A 12966-nucleotide genomic window follows, 5' to 3' on the forward strand; every position below is an offset into this window, starting at 1 on the left:
CATCAAAATTAACCTATGCAGATCATTATGATTAATTAGAACATGAGTGGGTAAAAGAAGTGATCAAGGGCACAACTTGCCTGGGACTTGAGATTCCAGGTACCAGGATGATTCTTCAGATCCTCGCGACCTCACTACTAATCGTAGCAATACAAACAAACATGGTATAGGCAAAATAAACATCACACCAAACATAAGAACAAACTACGTAATAATACTCTACGCGTCGCTACGAGATCGTGGGAACGATAATCACTAAATTCGGAGTTACGGTTATGAAGTTAGGGTTTCCTAAAGATACACGTGGTTAAATATAGAATAGATTAAGGGCAACATTTTAACCTATATTTCATGACAAAACAAAGTTACAAGATGATAATAAATGTTATTGTGAGACTAACTGTCGGCGTTTCGAGACCGGGGGGTCCCTAAGCCGACGAGTGAGTGTGCCGCGTGCCCCAGCCCAGATGGGTCGAGCGCGTGGGCGAGCGCGAAGGGGGGAAAGGCGAGGTGGCCGGAGACGGGCGTGAGAGAGGTGGAGATCCCGCGGCCTTCGTGTTCGTCCCGCGCCCAGGTCGGGTGCGCTTGCAGTAGGGGGGTTACAAGAGTCCACGCGGGTGAGGGAAGCGAGCGGCCCCAAGAGAGCGCCTGTCCCGTCCTCGGTCCCGCGCGGCCAACCTTCTCTAAGAAGGCCCTGGTCCTTCCTTTTATAGGCGTAAGGAGAGGATCCAGGTGTACAATGGGGGTGTAGCGGAGTGCTACGTGTCTAGCGGAGGGAGAGCTAGCGCCCTAAGTACATGCCAATGTGGCAGCCGGAGAGATCTTGGCACCCTGCTGGCGTGATGTCGTGGCTGTCGGAGGAGCAACGGAGCTTGGAGGAGGGACAACTGTCGGAGCGGTCGAGTCTTTGCTGACGTCCCCCTGCTCCCGTAAGGGGGCTGAGAGCCGCCGTCGTCACAGGGCACGCGGGGCGCCATCATTGCCTATCTGGCGGAGCTGGCCAGATGGGACACCGGTCTTGTTCTCTGCGGCCCGAGTCGGCTCGGGGTAGGGTGATGATGGCGCTCCCTGTTGACGTGGCGGGCCCGCGCCCGAGGCCGGGCGACGTGGGGGCTCCTCCGAAGCTGGGGTCGAATCTGTCTTCCGTTGCCGAGGCCGAGCCCGAGCCCCTGGGTTGGGCGAGGCGGAGGTCGTTCGGCAGAGGCCAGGGCGGAGTCCGAGCCCTGGGGTCGGGCGAAGCGGAGTTCGTCGTCTTCCGGGTCTTAGCCCGAGTCCGAGCCCTGGGGTCGGGCGGAGCGGAGTTCGCCGTCTTCCGGGTCTTAGCCCGAGTCCGAGCCCTGGGGTCGGGTGGAGCGGAGTTCGCCGTCTTCCGGGTCTTTGCCCGAGTCCGAGCCCTGGGGTCGGGCGGAGCGGAGTTCGCCGTCTTCCGGGTCTTAGCCCGAGTCCGAGCCCTGGGGTCGGGCGGAGCGGAGTTCGCCGTCTTCCGGGTCTTAGCCCGAGTCCGAGCCCTGGGGTCGGGCGGAGCGGAGTTCGCCGTCTTCCGGGTCTTTGCCCGAGTCCGAGCCCTGGGGTCGGGCGGAGCGGAGCTTCCTATGGCGCCTTTGGCAAGGCCTGACTGCCTGTCAGACTCACTCTGTCGAGTGGCACTGCAGTCGGAGTGGCGCAGGCGGCGCTGTCCTTCTGTCAGACCGGTCAGTGGAGCGGCGGAGTGACGGCGGTCACTTCGGCTCTACCGGGGGGCGCGCGTCAGGATAAAGGTGTCAGGCCACCTTTGCGTTAAATGCTCCTGCAACTCGGTCAGTCGGTGCAGCGATTTAGTCAGGGTTGCTTCTTAGCGAAGCCAAGGCCTCGGGCGAGCCGGAGATGTGTCCGCCGTTAAAGGGGGGCCTCGGCCGAGACGGAAGTCCCTCGAGGTCGGCTGCCCTTGTCCGAGGCTAGGCTCGGGCGAAGCGTGATCGAGTCACTTGTATGGACTGATTCCTGACTTAATCGCACCCATCAGGCCTTTGCAGCTTCATGCTGATGGGGGTTACCAGCTGAGAATTAGGCGTCTTGAGGGTACCCCTAATTATGGTCCCCGACAGTAGCCCCCGAGCCTCGAAGGGAGTGTTAGCACTCGCTTGGAGGCTTTCGTCGCACTTTTTTGCAAGGGGACCAGCCTTTCTCGGTTGCATTTTGTTCCGGTGGGTGCGCGCGAGCGCACCCGCCGGGTGTAGCCCCCGAGGCCTCGGAGGAGTGGTTTCACTCCTTCGAGGTCTTAATGCCTTGTGTAATGCTTCGGCTGGTCTGGTTGTTCCCTCATGCGAACAGGCCGTAGCCCGGGTGTACGGTCGGGGCCCAAGCTCTCGGGCTGGTATGTTGACGCTGTCAACGGTTTGGCCGGAGCCGGGTTTGCGAGAGCAGCCCCCGAGCCTCCGCACAGGGCGAGAGGACGATCAGGGACAGACTCGGCTTTTTTACATACGCCCCTACGTCGCCTTTCCGCAAGGAGGAGGGGGGGGAGAGCGCCATGTTACCCTCGATGGGCACCAAACATGGTGTCTCCGGTGAGCTGCAAGCGGGTAATCCGAGTGGACGTCCGTGCCCCGTTCGTTGGGGGTCGGCTAGGGGCCCAGAGGCACGCCCAAAAGTACCTGCGGGTGATCTGCCGGACCCGGTCCCCTGGCGACGGGGTCCGAGGGCTCGATGCCTCCCTCCGATGGGATTCCGTTACAAGATCGCTCCCGCTGGTCTCGGAAATGTCCTAGGGTACCTCGGGAGCGCAGCCCGAGCCTCGGTTATGTATCGAACGTACCCCTGGTCATCCCTCGCTCGGCGTCTGAGGCGACTGTGAACCCTTCGGGGGCCAGCCTTCGAATCCCTGATCAGTAATGGGCGTGGAGCCCGAGTAGCCTGAGGCAGCCATGGAGCCCTTCGGGGGGCTGGCCTTCGAACCCCTGACCAGTAGTGGGTGTCGGGCCCACACGATCTGAGGCGACTGTTGAACCCTTCGGAGGGCCAGCCTTCGAACCTCTGATCAGTAGGGGGGGCTCGGAGCCCGGTTCCTTCACAGAGAAGGATCCTTTTTGGGGTATCCCCCTTTCCCGGTCCCTGTTGCAAGAGATAGAGAAAGAGGAAAAAGGAAAAGGATACGAAATCGAACGACGTGGCGTACCTTTTTTGGCGCGGTTATTACGGCGAAGGCGAAGCGTCGCCCGCTTCTCCTGCCAGAAGCGCCGCCTGTCCCGCCGCGGAGTTAATGCGACGGGGCGAGTGGTTGGCGGGGCGGCCGTTGCGCGTGCGCGAGCCGTTCGAGGGACGGCTATTTCGTTTCACACTTTTTGAATCCCGCGTCCGGTCCGGGCGGAGCGCTGGAAACGGTCTCGCCCTGGTCTTTATATACCCGGGAGAGAGCCTGGTGACGGCTCTTCGCTCCGCTTCCTGCCTCTTTCTTTAGGTTTTCGCAACCCGAGAGGCTTTGACCAGAGAAGAGGAAACCGCCCTTCCTGCCCCTTGCGCCGCCATCCCTTCCGTCTTGGTGATGGCTGACCGGGTGACCATCATCTCCCCGCGCGATCCGTGGCCCTTTTCCACGGTGACGGCGAGCGATCTGGAGGAGCTGGTCGGCGAAGGTTTGCTTCGCCCCCTCACCGACGGGCAGCGACCTGAGTGGATTCCTCCCACGGGCGGAGTCGCTCCATCCCCACCGCCGGGGTACGTCGTGAGCTTCGTCTCCTTCCACGAGCGGGGATTCGGCATGCCGACTGGCCGCTTTATGCGGGCAATCCTGTTCCACTATGGGGTGGAGTTGCACAACCTCACCCCCAATTCCATCTCGCAGGCCGCTATCTTCGTAGCGGTGTGCGAAGGGTATTTGGGGATCGCCCCCCATTGGGATTTGTGGACCCATCTCTTCCTCGCCGAGCCTTTCGCCTTGCCGACGGGGGAGAGGAGGGTCCGTGCAGCGGTGCGGGCCGGCGGCTGCACTCTCTTGCTGAGGCAGTCGCGGGCGTCGCAGTACATTCCTGCCATCCTCGCGTCCTCGAACAAGGGGTGGCAGCGCCGGTGGTTCTACCTCCGGAATGACGGCGAGTTGCTCCCACCGTTCTCCCAGCGAGTAGTCACCGCCGCCACCGACGCCTGGCGTCACGGGACCCCGCACGAGAGACAGAAGAATCTCGAACCCCTTCTCGAGGCCCTGAAGGCGTTGCGGGAGGGGGGACTCACCGCTGCGGGAGTGGTTGCCGCCATCCACCGTCGGAGGGTGCTTCCCTTGGCGGAGCGGCGGCTGCCGCTTTGGGAGATGACCCCGGAGGCCGACTGGGAGGGCTCGCGAATGTCCCCTGATCCTCTTCCCTTCGACGCCCTTCAATGGCGGGTGTCGGCTACGATGGGGAAGCCGGACTCCCACGCCTACTCCCAGCTTCGGATGCGCCCCGACCAGGGGTGCGTAACTCTGGTGAGTGTTCACTTCCTCCTTCTTCATACATCGGGTTGCTCCGGGTTCTTATGATCGGGTTTCTTTCTCCTTTTTTTTAGGAGGTGGGGTGGCACAAGCCCTCCCTGCCACGGGTCCCGGAGGACGCGGTGGACCGAGCAGCGCGGCGGGTCGCCGCGGAGGAGAAGAAGAAAAAGAAAGACGCGGAGAAGGCCCGGGCCCGCGAGCGGAGGCGGGCTCGGGATGCCTTGGAGAAGCGCCGTCGCCAGCAGGAGAGGGAAGGACTCCCGAGGGAGCCGTCACCGGAGACGCCCGACGACGACGATGACGACGATGATGAAGAGGAGGATGACATGGCCGCCCGTCTCGGTCTCAGCCCCGGCTTGGGGTGTGGCCAGGAGCCGTCGAGCCAGCCCCCGAGCGGGCCGACACCGTCAGCCCCCGGAGTCGGGGCGTCGGGGTCCCGGCCCGAGGCACGGGGGCGATCCGAGAGGTCACCTGACCCCTCAGCCGGAGGAGCTGAGGTGGCTCCGGAGGGCCAGGTCAGGGCGTCTGCTCCCCAGGGGCCGCCGCTCGTGCCGGCGGCGCATGGGGGTGACCCTCAAGTCATCGCGGCCGTACCCGGGCAATCTGCTCCCCGGGCGTCCAAAGCAAGGGTGGCGCTGAAGGTGCCGGCGAAGCGGACCTCGGCGACCGTTTTGGGAGCCGGGACCCAAGAAGGCTCCCCCCAGGCGCGGTGGATCATGGCCCGAAGTGGGTGAGTATCTCGGAATGTCTTCGTCTTGGCTTCCCATTCATATGTCTCGGCTGTGATTTTCCCTTTCTCCTTTTTTTTATCCAGCAAGCGAAGCCATGGCCAGACCGACCTGGCACCCCGGAAGGCCCTTAAGACGGCGCCGGACTGCGCAGCCAGCGCCGCTCCGGGTCTTGTCGTTCAGCCGACCCTTTCGCAGGGCGTTCCACCGCAGGGGGCTCGGGCGTCGCCTGTCTCTGGGGAGCGGACTCCCAAGGCTGGCTCTTCTGCCGAGGCGGCCATCGTGATAGGGGAGGCGGCTGACGCCGACGTGGCCCCGAGCCCGCCTGTCGTGTCGGCCACGCCGGCGCCCACCGCTACCGAAGTCGCCGCCATCTCAGTCGGAGAGCGACCGGTTGCTGCCAGCGTCGGGATGGCTGGTGTGACGGCGCCCAGCGTCTCGGAAGAGGCGCGCGTGGACGCGCGATCCGTTTAGCCGGGGGGCAGCCTCATCGTTGTGCGGCAGAGCCCCGAGGCCCGGCGCCAGTTACTCCGATTCCGGACCCGTGGGGCCTCGGATCCCGTCTCCGTTCTCGACGATGAACAGGAGGACCAGTCCTGGGATGAGCTCCGCGAGCGTGCTGAAGCAACGGTGGGGTCGCTCCGGTCGTCGCTGGAGGTTTTCTGCAGGGATGTCCCCAAAATCCTCCAGGTAGCGGTTTCAGGCATACCTTTTTCTTTCCGTGAGCGAGACGTTCGTCGTGATGCCATGTTTCCTTCCTCCAGGATCTGACGGACCGGAGCGCCGCCAAATCGTCATTCATCCACCGCGAGGTCGATGTCTGGGGCTCGCTGCGATCCCTGAGGACCTCGCTTGCCGAGGCTACTGCGCGCCTTTCTCAGCAGGATGCCAAGGTAGCGGACCTCCAGTTGCTCTGCGCTGACCTGAGAGCCGAGGCGGCAGCAGCGCGCGCGGAGGCGCAACGGCAGCGGTCGGAGTTCGCCCAGGTCGTCGAGGAGCGGGACCAATCTCGGGGCCGAGCTGCCGAGGCCGAAGGCCGGGCTGAGACCCTCGCGGCCGACCTAGCCGCAGCCCAGGTCGCGGCCTCGGAGCAGCGTGCCCGAGCCGGAGGTGCGTCTTGGCCGTCCCTGATTCCTGTTCTTGTCGGTTTCCTCTGCTTGCGCTTGAGGTCGTAACTCTGGTTGTTCGCAGAGCTCGAGTCCGCCCTTGACGAGTCCGCCAAGGCGCTCGCCGAGGCGCTTGCCGGAGCTGCCGAGCAGAGGGAGGATGACCTCGCGGCCATGTCCGAGGCCGTCTCGGATGTTTATCGGCTCCTTGGCTTCGGCGACGTCCCTTCAGGAAGCTCCCCCCAAAGCCGCCTTCAGGCCTTGGGCGATCACGCGCGTGGCAGAGTCCGCGAGGCGCTACACCACGACGTCAGGCGGGCCTTCGCCGTGCTCGCTTCCCACTACGTTGTGGACCTGGAGCGGGTTAGTGAGGGGTATTGTCTTCCTGACGAGGACGAAGCTGCCTTGGCGGAAATTCAGCGGCTCGACGCGATCGCCGCGGGTCCGAGCGCGGCGCTGGCGACCACCTTCGAGGCAGAGATCCTTCCCCCTGCGCCGTCGCCGGAAGCCGAGATGGACCTTACCGACGGCGGGGACGGAACTGAGGGCGCGGCTCCTTCCCAAGGCGGCGCCTAACTCTTGTTAGAACAGCTTCTGTTGAATGTGTGTCTTACCGCGGCCGCTGAGGCCTGAACACTTTGTTTTTCTTGCATGAAGTCGTACTCTTCTTTCTTTCAGTCTGCGTGTCGGGCCCAGCTTGTCAATAATGGGGTGGCTTTCCGAGTTGGGTCATTTTTCGTGGCAGGTGATGAGTGAGGCGTCCCTAGCCTGGAGGCATAGGAGTTCCTCGGCTCAGTCGGCCTTGCCACTTACATGTGCCCACGTTCGCTCCTCGGGACCCTGCTTCTGACATAGCCGGGAGAACGCAAAAGCCCCTTTTTGATTGAAAAATTTTGATGCGGAGAAGTACACCCGATCTCGACGCAGAGGGGTTCCCCCTTTTTAGCCCCCGAGGGAGGGTCGGGCTCCGCCGAGGCGAGGCCGACCCTTCCTTGACGGCCGAGGCGCAGAGGCTGCCTGACGGGTCGGACTCAGGCCCGAATATCCAGCGAGTGCTCGGCGACGTCCCTCGGTATGTCGGACATGTCCGAGGGACTTCACGCAAAGACGTCGGCGTTTGCGTGGAGAAAGTCGACGAGCACCGCTTCCTATTTGGGGTCGAGCCCGGGACCGATCCGGATCTGCTTGGAGGCGTCGCCACTGGGGTCGAGAGGGACGGCCTTAACCGTCTCCGCTGGCTCGAAGTTGCCGGCATGACGCTTCACATCTGGCACCTCTTTGGAGAGGTTCTCCAGGTCGGCGATGAGGGCCTCGGCGTACTCCACGCACTCCACGTCGCATTCGAACGCGTGTTTGTACGTGGGGCCGACGGTGATGACCCCGTTGGGGCCCGGCATCTTGAGCTTCAGGTAGGTGTAGTTGGGGACGGCCATGAACTTCGCGTAGCATGGCCTCCCCAGTACCGCGTGGTAGGTTCCTCGGAACCCGACCACCTCGAACGTCAAGGTCTCCCTTCGGAAGTTGGAGGGCGTTCCGAAGCAGACGGGGAGGTCGAGTCGTCCGAGGGGCTGGACGCGCTTCCCTGGGATGATCCCGTGGAAGGGCGCAGCGCCTGCTCGGACGGAGGACAGATCGACGCGCAGGAGCCTGAGGGTCTCGGCGTAGATGATGTTGAGGCAGCTGCCCCCATCCATCAGGACCTTGGTGAGCCTGACGTTGCCGACGATGGGGTCGACGACGAGCGGGTATTTCCCCGGGCTCGGCACGTGGTCGGGGTGGTCAGCCTGGTCAAAGGTGATGGGCTTGTCGGACCAGTCTAGGTAGACTGGCGTCGCCACCTTCACCGAGCAGACCTCCCGGCGCTCTTGCTTGCGATGCCGAGCCGAGGCATTCGCCGCATGCCCACCGTAGATCATGAAGCAGTCGCGGACCTCGGGGTACTCTTCTGCTTGGTGATCTTCCTTCTTGTCATCGTCGTGGGCCCTGCCACCCTCCGCGGGTGGCCCGGCCCTGTGGAAGTGGCGCCGAAGCATGACGCACTCCTCGAGGGTGTGCTTGACGGGCCCCTGATGATAGGGGCACGGCTCCTTGAGCATCTTGTCGAAAAGGTTAGCACCTCCGGGGGGCTTCCGAGGGTTCTTGTACTCGGCGGCGGCGACAAGGTCCGCGTCGGCGGCGGCGCGTTTCGATTGCGACTTCTTCTTGCCTTTCTTCTTGGCGCCGCGCGGAGTAGACGCCTCGGGAGCCTCTTCCGATGGGCGGCCCTGGGGCTGCTTGTCCTTTCGGAAGATAGCCTCGACCGCCTCCTGGCCAGAGGCGAACTTGGTGGCGATGTCCATCAGCTCGCTCGCCCTGGTGGGGGTCTTGCGACCCAACTTGCTCACCAGGTCACGGCAGGTGGTGCCGGTGAGGAACGCGCCGATGACATCCGAGTCGGTGATGTTGGGCAGCTCAGTGCGCTGCTTCGAGAATCGCCGGATGTAGTCCCGGAGCGACTCTCCCGGCTGTTGCCGGCAGCTCCGAAGGTCCCAGGAATTCCCGGGGCGCACGTACGTGCCCTGGAAATTGCCGGCGAAGGCTTGGACCAAGTCGTCCCAGTTGGAGATCTGCCCCGGAGGCAGGTGCTCCAACCAGGCGCGAGCGGTGTCGGAGAGGAACAGGGGAAGGTTACGAATGATGAGGTTGTCGTCGTCCGTTTCACCCAGTTGGCAGGCCAGGCGGTAGTCCGCGAGCCACAGTTCCGGTCTCGTTTCCCCCGAGTACTTCGTGATAGTAGTCGGGGGTCGGAACCGGGTCGGGAATGGCGCCCGTCGGATGGCCCGACTGAAGGCCTGCGGACCGGGTGGTTCGGGCGAGGGACTCCGATCCTCCCCGCTGTCATAGCGTCCCCCACGCCTGGGGTGGTAGCCTCGGCGCACCCTATCGTCGAGGTGAGCCCGACGGTCGCGACGATGGTGCTCGTTGCCGAGGTGGCCCGGGGCCGCAGGCGCGGTGTTGCGCCTGCGCCCGGTGTAGACCGAGGCTTCCCGCATGAATCGGGAAGTCACGGCATGAGGTTCCGAGGGGTATCCCTGCCTTCAGGAGGCAGTGCTCTCGGCCCGTCGGGCCGCAGCGCCTTCCAGGAGATTCTTGAGCTCTCCCTAGATTCGCCGACCCTCGGTGGTTGATGGCTCCGGCATCGCGCGGAGGAGCATCGCTGCGGCTGCCAGGTTCTGACCGACCCCGCTGGATGCGGGCGGCGGCCTGACCCTGACGTCGTTGGCGACGTGGCGCTGGAGACCTTGGGGCAGGTGACGTATTTCTCCGGCCGGGGGTTGGCCCGCCCATACCTGCCCGACGTCCCGACGGATCGGCTCAAGCGCTCCTGCTCCCTCGTCGAGCCTGGCCTGCGCCCCGCGGACTTGCTTGAGCTGTGGGTCGTGACCCCCCGCCGGAACGGGGACCACAGCTAGCTCCCGCGGGATGTCGGCGCGAGGCACCGGCCTAGGAAGATCACCGTCCTCCGGCATGCCAAGATGGTTGCCTTCGGAGGGATCCCCTAGCTCGACGTGGAAACATTCGCGGCTTGGGCCGCAGTCCTCGTCGTCAAGGCTGCGGCTACCGTCGGAACAGTCGGAGAGGCAGTAGTCACATGTGGTCATGAAGTCCCACATGGCACTGGGGTTGCCAAATCCGGAGAAATCCCAACAGATGTCGGGATCGTCATCTTCCTCGGACCCAGAGGGCCCGTAGGTCGAGACGTCCGTCAATCGGTCCCAAGGCGACCGCATACGAAACCCCAGTGGGGTTGCACTCGCCTCAATGAGAGCGCCCGCCAAAGCAAGGTTGCTAGGCGGGTTGAGGCCGAGTCGAAATGACGTAAGATGGGAGTTAGTCAGTACCTTTTGGTCGACGAGGAGCGACGTAGTCACATCGGAGACTGGTTGCACCGTCGTCTCAGGTACGAGGGCGACGTCCTGCAAGCTTTCCGCGAGCGCGCTGGCGTCGTCTTCTTGCTCAGGATCAGCGTGTCGCGGGGGACGGCGCTTGCCTTCGTCTCGAACGCGAGGTCGACGCCCGGCGTGCCTTCCGTCGGGGCGTCGGGGGCGTCGATTCGCTCGACGGCTGACGAAGCGCGGCCTCCCGCTTGGCCTTGGTTGCCCCGCCTCCTCCTCCGTTGGCGGGGGAGAGGACGGAGCGAGCCCGAATGTTGTTCTTCCACCACGCGGGGACGATGTCGTCGATTCCGTCGCCGGCGGGCGGGTTGTCGGCCGCCATTGTCGTTGTCGCGCGGCGGTGGAAGGAGTATCATGTCGTAGCCGCCGTCGAAGGACATGAACTGAAGACTCCCGAAACGGAGCACCGTCCCGGGCCGGAGAGGTTGCTGGAGACTGCCCATCTGGAGCTTGACGGGAAGCTGTTCGTCAGCACGCAGCAGGCCCCTACCTGGTGCGCCAACTGTCGGCGTTTCGAGACCGGGTGGTCCCTAAGCCGACGAGTGAGTGTGCCGCGTGCCCCAGCCCAGATGGGTCGAGCGCGTGGGCGAGCGCGAAGGGGGGAAAGGCGAGGTGGCCGGAGACGGGCGTGAGAGAGGTGGAGATCCCGCGGCCTTCGTGTTCGTCCCGCGCCCAGGTCGGGTGCGCTTGCAGTAGGGGGGTTACAAGCGTCCACGCGGGTGAGGGAAGCGAGCGGCCCCAAGAGAGCACCTGTCCCGTCCTCGGTCCCGCACGACCAACCTTCTCTAAGAAGGCCCTGGTCCTTCCTTTTATAGGCGTAAGGAGAGGATCCAGGTGTACAATGGGGGTGTAGCGGAGTGCTACGTGTCTAGCGGAGGGAGAGCTAGCGCCCTAAGTACATGCCAATGTGGCAGCCGGAGAGATCTTGGCACCCTGCTGGCGTGATGTCGTGGCTGTCGGAGGAGCAACGGAGCTTGGAGGAGGGACAGCTGTCGGAGCGGTCGAGTCTTTGCTGACGTCCCCCTGCTCCCGTAAGGGGGCTGAGAGCCGCCGTCGTCACAGGGCACGCGGGGCGCCATCATTGCCTATCTGGCGGAGCTGGCCAGATGGGACACCGGTCTTGTTCTCTGCGGCCCGAGTCGGCTCGGGGTAGGGTGATGATGGCGCTCCCTGTTGACGTGGCGGGCCCGCGCCCGAGGCCGGGCGACGTGGGGGCTCCTCCGAAGCTGAGGTCGAATCTGTCTTCCGTTGCCGAGGCCGAGCCCGAGCCCCTGGGTCGGGCGAGGCGAAGGTCGTTCGGCAGAGGCCAGGGCGGAGTCCGAGCCCTGGGGTCGGGCGGAGCGGAGTTCGCCGTCTTCTGGGTCTTAGCCCGAGTCCGAGCCCTGGGGTCGGGCGGAGCGGAGTTCGCCGTCTTCCGGGTCTTAGCCCGAGTCCGAGCCCTGGGGTCGGGCGGAGCGGAGTTCGCCGTCTTCCGGGTCTTTGCCCGAGTCCGAGCCCTGGGGTCGGGCGGAGCGGAGTTTCCTATGGCGCCTTTGGCAAGGCCTGACTGCCTGTCAGACTCACTCTGTCGAGTGGCACTGCAGTCGGAGTGGCGCAGGCGGCGCTGTCCTTTTGTTAGACCGGTCAGTGGAGCGGCGGAGTGACGGCGGTCACTTCGGCTCTACCGGGGGGCGCGCGTCAGGATAAAGGTGTCAGGCCACCTTTGCGTTAAATGCTCCTGCAACTCGGTCAGTCGGTGCGGCGATTTAGTCAGGGTTGCTTCTTAGCGAAGCCAAGGCCTCGGGCGAGCCGGAGATGTGTCCGCCGTTAAAGGGGGGCCTCGGGCGAGACGGAAGTCCCTCGAGGTCGGCTGCCCTTGTCCGAGGCTAGGCTCGGGCGAAGCGTGATCGAGTCACTCATATGGACTGATTCCTGACTTAATCGCACCCATCGGGCCTTTGCAGCTTCATGCTGATGGGGGTTACCAGCTGAGAATTAGGCGTCTTGAGGGTACCCCTAATTATGGTCCCCGACACTAATGCAACTAGAATGAATCAAAACGGAGTTACGATTATTGAGTTACGAATTTCTGAAGTTAATTAGCACCTAGAATAGATTAATTCAATTGAACAATTTTATTTCAAGTTTCATGGTTAAACAAAGGTACTAGGTGATAAACAATATTAATACTAAATTATAGAAACGGGAATGGGTCAAATCGGAATAAAATTGAATTAGTTATGAGTAAAACAAGGTTCTAGGATTATTTATATATTAAAAATCATTTTAGAATTAATTTTACCATTAAACATCAATTCCAGGACCGCGCCTGCTATTCCATAGAAGTCCAGGGGTAAAACTATAAATTCCAGGGACTTGAAAGTAATGTATTTCCAAAGCAGACGGACGGCGGGTTTATTTCAATAAATCTCAGGGGCTCTTTAGTAAGATATCCATGGTGAAGGGGTATGGTCGCGGCTGAACCGTTGGATCAGAAATCGTGGGCACAGATTAGATCATGAAGCGGTATGCACCACGGACCGTCGGATCAGACATCAGCGGCCACGATTTTATTAGACTGGATCAACCTACACCCGCCCGATCACAAATCTACGTTCCACGTGAATCCCGACTGAAGCGTTGCGCGCGATCTAATCGCATCCGCACGATCCAGATCGAACGGCGCCCGATCAGCACAGGACACAATCTAATCACATCCACTAGCCACAGATCGGACGGCTGACGCGCTGTCATCCTCCTCCCGCTCCCCACAC

Source organism: Zea mays, chromosome 4 (assembly GCF_902167145.1).
Source record: "Zea mays cultivar B73 chromosome 4, Zm-B73-REFERENCE-NAM-5.0, whole genome shotgun sequence".
In the NCBI taxonomy this organism is placed as follows: domain Eukaryota; kingdom Viridiplantae; phylum Streptophyta; class Magnoliopsida; order Poales; family Poaceae; genus Zea; species Zea mays.